The following is a 7,908-nucleotide window of genomic DNA, read 5'->3' as shown; positions in this document are numbered from 1 at the left end:
GGAGGGGGGTTAAAGAAAGGGAAAGAAAACAAGATGAGAAAACGAACCCTCACCTATAAGATAAAAATTTATATTATTAACCAACTGAGCTTCTAAAATTATTCCACATTCTAATATTACCAAAGACCTTATAAATTCACGTTATAATCCTTCTCATTTGCCAGTTTGCAGACTCTATCCCAATATAAAATATTCAAAAGTAAATAAGAAATTTAAAAAGAAATTAAAGTGTGTGTGTATATGACAATGATTTGTGCATATAATTAAAGTTCAATAAATCAATAGCCCTAAAAAAATTCCTTTTAATTCCTTTAACTTTTAAATAGTAGTAGAGCAAAGCAAGGCCATTGACTCGAGCGTTGATGTTATAAATGTTATACAATATATTCTTCATATCTTCCGTGCATCTCAACTAATTTTCATAAATATTTGTTACCTTTCGGTAGCAACAGATTCCAGATATAACTCTATCTAGTATCCACCATAACAAGACAAATAAAAACAACCAATATGAGTTATGGTGGACTGGTGGGACTTCTCCATCCTTAATCATAGTCTCAGGTACGAGCCCCCTGAGTATGAAATTCAACCGGGAGCGTCACCTCCAGAATGAGTCATGCAGTGCGCAATCATAATTTAGTCGGATCTCCAATACTGACTCCGCACATGTTTTTTTTTAATCCTTTTCAATTTAATTTCTTTAATTAATTTCCCTACCTACCAAATCCAATATGAACCTTTGAACAAGCAATATGTTCCCAAGTCAAAAGTAAAATGCCAATTCGTGATGACAAACATGCTTAGAAATTAGAACTTGGTCTTGACATTTAATATTTTATTTTAATTAGTTGATGGTTGCCATTACCTAATCAATAATAATAATAATAATAATAATGTACAATATCCAACCAAGCTCAATCATTTTCATAATCTAATTATCTATTATATCCAAAATCCTTTATCTCAGGTGTCATTTATTTCAAACAATTAAGAAAAAAAGTAGAATCCATTAAGACTTAGACAAAGTTCTAAACAAAATCGTAATCCCAATTATTATTTTTAATTAATCAACATTGTTTTTCTAATCACTTCTCAAGATTCCAACCGCCCCCATTAGATAGATATCCTTATTGACGTGGTCAATAAATATAAATTAAATGATAAATCAAAGATTGGAAGAAGAAAAATAACAGTAATTAGGGTAATAAAAAATAATTTCTATGTAACTTCTTAAAAAGTACCACATATTAATTAATGATCTCATGATGGAGAATAATTACCTTGGGTCATAACATAAATTATGAGTTATTTTTTCAGATGCTCATTCAACCAATAGTTACTTCTTTCATTTCAATTTATTTATCTGGTTTGATTTGACATGAAATTTAAGAAAGTAAAAAAATTAATTTAAATCTTATGGTCTTAAACTAATTAAAGATATGTAAAATGTATCAAAATATTCTTTAATCTGATTTTAAGCATGCAGAAAGTTAGAATTATAATAAAACCTCACTAAATTAATACTCGATTAATTAATAATCTCTCTAAGATAATAATTTTCTCCGGTCCCGACTTGGGTCAATGAAAAAAATCACTCATTTCAATACGATAATATACTTTCAGAAGACCCCTATACAAATATATGGTCCCATTAATATAATAATTCTTTAAAAGTACAAATAGATCTAAGCAAATTTAGTGAAATATGATTCTATTATGTTCTGTTTTTTTGTTAATGTTTAAAATTAATTGAAGCTCATCTCTAACTTTTCCTATTATTGCATCCAAAAGTTTCGGTGTTGTCTTTTCTAATTGCACCATAAAATTGTGAAGAGTTCTAGATGCAAGTGTTTCTTTATGCATAACTGGTTCCAAAGGTATTGTATCATCTTCAACTTTATCATCAACATTGTTTTTCCAATAATATCCACAATTTGTTCCAAGCTCTGGAGCTATGAACATGTTGTTGGGTTTTAAAGGTGTGAACAGGAAATGAAGGGTTGTGACTCTCCTGAAGAGTTGTGACTATGCCGAAGGGTTGTGAACTTTATGAAAGGTTGTGTCCTTTCTAAAAGGATTGTGACTGTTTGAAAGGTTATGCCTTTTCCAAAGTGTTGTGACCTTTCTGAAAGGTTGTCTTCTTTCCAAAGGGTTGTGACCTTTACCCTTTGTTGGCTATAAATAGAGAGATTTTCTCTCATTTTTCAGTATCGAATTCTTCCTTTCTTTTGCATACATTTCTTACAAAACAAAATCGATCGATCGTGTCTGTGTGTGTGATTCGTTGCTGTTATTTTGAGCGTTGAAATTATCGAAGTTTGAGGTACCGCTACTTCTTTAATGGTTAATCCGTTTTATCTTGGGAGGAATTAATCTACAACCTCGGGTACTTGAGGGGATTAAAATTTCTTAAGGACACACAGTGGGTTATGTGGACTCGGATAGTTCTTTGTGTTTTTCTTTTCATCTTTTATTATTTCTAGTTTTGCTAATCTGAATACAGGAGATAACACATGTATCATTTTCACCGATCCAATAGATTATTAACGTCCATTTTATTGCGGTAATCGAGATCATTAATCATGATCTCAAGTTTATGAATGGCGTTTTCGCAAGTGGATTCTTTCAAATTTTTTGAGATTTCATCCTTGAACAATTTTTTCGGTGTCGAAACATTTTGTAAATTAATAAATATTAATTTATCGATTAAATAATACCTCTATAAAATAATTATATTTCATGATCCACCTATATTAATTTAGAGAGGTTTTACTCTAAACAGTTAACCATAAACATTTGTATTCATACAATATATATGGTACACCAGTTAATGACATTTGTCACTTTTTGTGCTTGATTAAAAGGGATATGTTTAATTTCTTTCTTCAAAAGGCAAGTGTACAACCACTATGATAATAATTAATTGCCTCTTCAAATGTCCCGATTATTCACGAAACGTAAAAAATAATCATCTATTTTTTAAAATAAGTTAATTTCATTGTTACCGTTCCAACTGTTAACACTAAATTCACTTATTTAAGACTCTTTATAAATAAAAGACATCAGGTTTTAATGTTTGGAGTATTGAGATCTTAATAACTTTTAGACAGATGATTAAAATAAATCACATTCACTTAATTAACTAACCATAAATGTTTGTATTCATCAATATATACTCGATATACTACAAATATAGATAATGAAAATATATATATGTGAACTAAAAATTATGAAGAGATAAAACATAATTTCTATTCTTTTAACCAGAGTTCTTAGATTATAAAAAAAAATGCTTCCCTTTAGACTTAGTATTAGATTTTCATCACTTGACGGTTCCCACTACCTAACATTTAGACATAAATAAACTACAATAACCACCCATTAAGCCAATCATTTATCATAATTAATCTAATAATATGCAATCCCAAACCCTTATCTCATGAGGTATTTATTTCAAACAACAAAATATAAAATAAAATCCACTAGGACACTAATTAATTAATTAACTTAATCGTACTCCTAATTCTTTTAGTAAAAAAATAAAGGTACGAGTCACCTAACTTAGTTAATACTAATTCATCTATTTTGTCCTTTAATCCTAAGTTCCAACTACCCCCATTAGATATCCATTTTGAAGTGGTCAAAAAATATAATGACCCCTATTGAAATCAAAGTTTGAATAGAGTAGGATTACTATAATACATTTAACTATGTTAAACTCGGTTTCAGTTGACATTTATGTCTTTCAATTTTGGGTGTGTATAAGTAGACACTTAAATTTGTATAAAATTGAACAAGTAGACACACGTGTCCTACGTGACTTAATACTCATTGGACGCCACGTAGAATACAAAATTTCTATGTAGAATGTCATGTAGGATAAATATATCTATTTGTTCAATTTTATATAAATTTAAATGTCTACTTGTGCACACCTAAAATAAAAGATCATAGTTATGTTACCAAATGAAGTCAAGTATTATATCTTTAACAGTTGACCAATATTTGGAGTGAAAAAGAAGTGATCAATAAATGAGGTTGATAAAATTTCTATGTAACTTCATAACTTTATAATTTAAGTTTGAATAAAGTAGGTTATTTTTAATAGTTAATAAGTTTGAGTGAAAATAGTGCTACATGTGTCAAAAAGTCAAGTCAGGTTAGACAGGTTGGTAGCGATAGCTAAAGCTGAAAGTAGTTAGTGATGCACGCGGTTAATCGCAAGTTAGAATTTTCATTACGAAGATATCAAAATAAAGAGAGGTAGATCTGAAAAGAAGCAAAGGGGTGATATAAATATACATAATATAAATTTAATTACCTATCTACATACTATAATTTTTTGATAAAAGAGTATCAGTTAACATTCCTCAAGTATAGGTGGCTCCGCCACCAAAGGTGGTTGATGGTGTTAGTGGTCAGCTACGTAAGTAATTGATCATAGTGATAATTCACGGTTGTTATAATTGTCGATGTTGAATTGCTATTTGTGCAATTAAAGTAGTTGGTGCTGAAAGTGATTGATAATAATGATTGAAGTCTAATAACAATAACGTTGAATTATAATAGATAGAATAGTGATAATAACATATTCAATGTAAAAACCATACTTAATAGATAAAAAATATTTTTGTGCAATTTTTAAATAAATTTCTTTGAATATCTAATATATCTTTTATATTTGATCGATGTGAAATTTGTCTAAAATATTACATAAATCATAAAGATAAATAAGTCTTTGCAAGGTTAAATTACAATTTTTTTGGTGGTGGTGTTCAATTAAGGAGGACTTTGTGATGGTCTTGTAATCTTTTTATTTCCACAAATAAATGAAAATAGTAGTATTACTGATGGAAAAAAAACACAATAAATAATACTTTTCCTCTGTTTTCATTTTTGGCTAATAATCGGCTACGTAAATTTTCCATTTTAGAATAATTAATTTGACCATTTTTTCCTACAAAAATTAAAACATGGATAAGTTTCTTATCTTTAAATAAAATATAAAATTTAATAAGTTATAAACATACTAAATAAAGTAATTTTGGCCCTTGAAAACAAATATTTCAATTTGTGTGACCTGATTCAAAGTATATGGGTCATATTAACTAATTTATTTTATGTGAATTCGTATATATAATGTTCTATTTTTATTTTATTTTTTTATAAAAATTATATGAAAAATACTATCCAAAGTACATGAGTCACCCCAGTTAATAATTTAAAATATTTTTAAAAAAAATATTATCAAAGATAGCACCATTTGGCTCTGCAAATAATAACTACAACACACAATTAAGTGAACAGATGGACAAATACTTACTCCCTCCGTCTAAAAACAGTTGTCATATTTTGCTAAGAGATAATTTGATTAATTTTTTTGTTAAATTAATTGAATATTTAAAACTAAAATTAGGTGTTCAAAAACTACATAAACTGTATTATAAGTTGCAATGTTTTTTTATATCATATATTAAAAAATACATTTAAAAATATTGCTCAAAATTCAAATAATTTGACTAGTGAAACACGACTTTCAAAAAATTCAACGAACGAACATAGGAGATTTTTTCACGCAAAAAAAAATAATTTTTAAGATTATTTTCAAAGAAAAAGATTTTGTCCCTCAGTTTTTTATTATTTTTTTATAAATAAACAACGTACAAAGTCGATTTTTGAAGTGCAAAATTATAATTGAAAAGCATAAATAAAAATGATAAAAATATTTCATTAACGTAAAGAACTTGTATGATTGAGTGGTAGAATTATTTGTCCTATCCACCAGCTTATTAAAATCGATGAAAGCCAAAACCAACATACGAGATCAATTGTTCCTTGAATTTAATCAAGTTTATCCTCAATTTTGACCCACTTTTTAGTGATACTGAGTAGAAGCGAAACATGACAAGTAATTTAAGGTCGACAGAGTCATAATTTTGGTCAAGCACTAATAAATGTATTTCAAGATGTGCAAGAAAAATTTGTGACACCTTACACATCATGAAAAATATGGGACAAATAACACATTTTTTCTTACCTATCTTGACCTAAATTCCTTTATCAACCAAGTATTCTCAACAATGTCAATATGTTACACAAAATTAGATGACATTTGTCACTTTTGTGCTTAATTAATACTAATTTATTATCACATATATAGACCAAGTGAAATGAATCATTCTGAAGTATCCAAAACTACATCCTTGTATTAAATTTGAACTGACATTTCTTTTGACACATATAATCTTAATTAATATAGTTTCTTTTCTTGACAATTGAAGTCTACAATTATTATGACAATTAATTGAACTTGAAGTAACTAGTTAGTAGTCAGAGACACTCCAAAAATAAAGAATTAGCGATAATAATATAATTATCGTTATATTATATTGATCTGTAATAATAAATATGTATATTTATAATGGCATGCTTTATATAAATATCGTTAAATGATTAAGATGCAATGACAGATTGACGATAACTCAATTACGGCTAAATATTTTTACAGCAAAATTTAAGAAAAAAATATTATCAATAAATGTCTCTTTTGTTGTAATGAGAGTTCTTTTGAGAAGATAATTTTCACTTGGTTAATATTAATTTGCACCTACAACTCCAATTATTAATTTATTGATATTACTATCACTATCCAATCCTAGATGAACTCAAAATTCAAATAATGTGATTTTCAGAGACGTATAAGAATTAATTAAAAATATCAATTTTATAATCCAAATATATATATATACCCCAAAATTAAATCAATATATAACATGCCACGTATTACAACTTGTATTACTTAGAAAATAGAATTGTGACAAAGTATATTCGGATATTTGCACACATAGAAAAATAAAATAGGCACGCTATATATTTGTACACTTAAAATAACTCGATTTCTATTGATTTGACAATTAAGTTTTATTTTTTCTTGATTTTAAAATGAGCAAGTTTTTGAATGATCTTGATATTTAGAGTTGACAATGATTAGAACAGTGCCAAAGACAATGACATAGCCACATATAGTTTTTATTAAAAAAAATTATATACGAAATAATTATATAATACCACATATAGTTTTTATTAAAAAAAATTATATACGAAATAATTATATGAATAATATAGGTTAAAAAATTATTTTTATATATGTAGTCGTATATATTAAATCTTAAATATTCTTAACGAAATTTTTTATTTAACTACCGGCGGCCTGAGACAAATTAAGGATTTTTTTATACATTTACAAATTAAACAACTCCATAAATTCCAAATTTCTAATGTTTAAACAAAAAAATGAACCCTAATTGTACTTATTAAGCATTCAAATGAATAGGGGAAAAGTAATTAAAATAATTTTTGGTTTCAATAGAACTTTTGATAAAATCTAAACATCAAAGATAAAAATTAAAGTCACAAAAAAAAGCCTAGGAATTTTTATTTTTATTTTTATTTTTATTTGTTGTTATTGCTTGTGGAAACTTGATGAGGTGTGATGAAAGATTCTTTCACCAACCCACCTATAGAATGTGTCAAAAGGCAGATAATCTAATCTAGTAGGTATACTTACTTCTCCTTCAAAAATATAATTAAAAATTATATAATATATATAACTTAATTATTGCAGAAAAATATGACTTTTTTTAAAGACAAAATTGACTTTTTATGTTATACACAACAACCAATGTTGATTGTGTTCACATCAACTTCTTGACAAATGATAAAAAATGATAAGTGGAAATGAATTGTGTGAAGTCTACATTTAAGCTTTAAAAGAAGGATTTCTTTGAATTTTTCTTTTCTCAATAATTGTACTCTTTTTTCTTGTATAAATTATTTAAATATTTAAAATTATAATTTTCGAAATTTGGAGCCCCCCCCCCCCCCCCCCCCCCTCAAACCAAAGGGCAC

The sequence above is a fragment of the Solanum tuberosum genome, unplaced genomic scaffold, assembly GCF_000226075.1.
Source record: "Solanum tuberosum cultivar DM 1-3 516 R44 unplaced genomic scaffold, SolTub_3.0 scf00240, whole genome shotgun sequence".
NCBI classification, from domain to species: domain Eukaryota; kingdom Viridiplantae; phylum Streptophyta; class Magnoliopsida; order Solanales; family Solanaceae; genus Solanum; species Solanum tuberosum.
The sequence above is the reverse complement of the archived record's forward strand: the minus strand, read 5'-3'. Positions refer to the sequence as shown.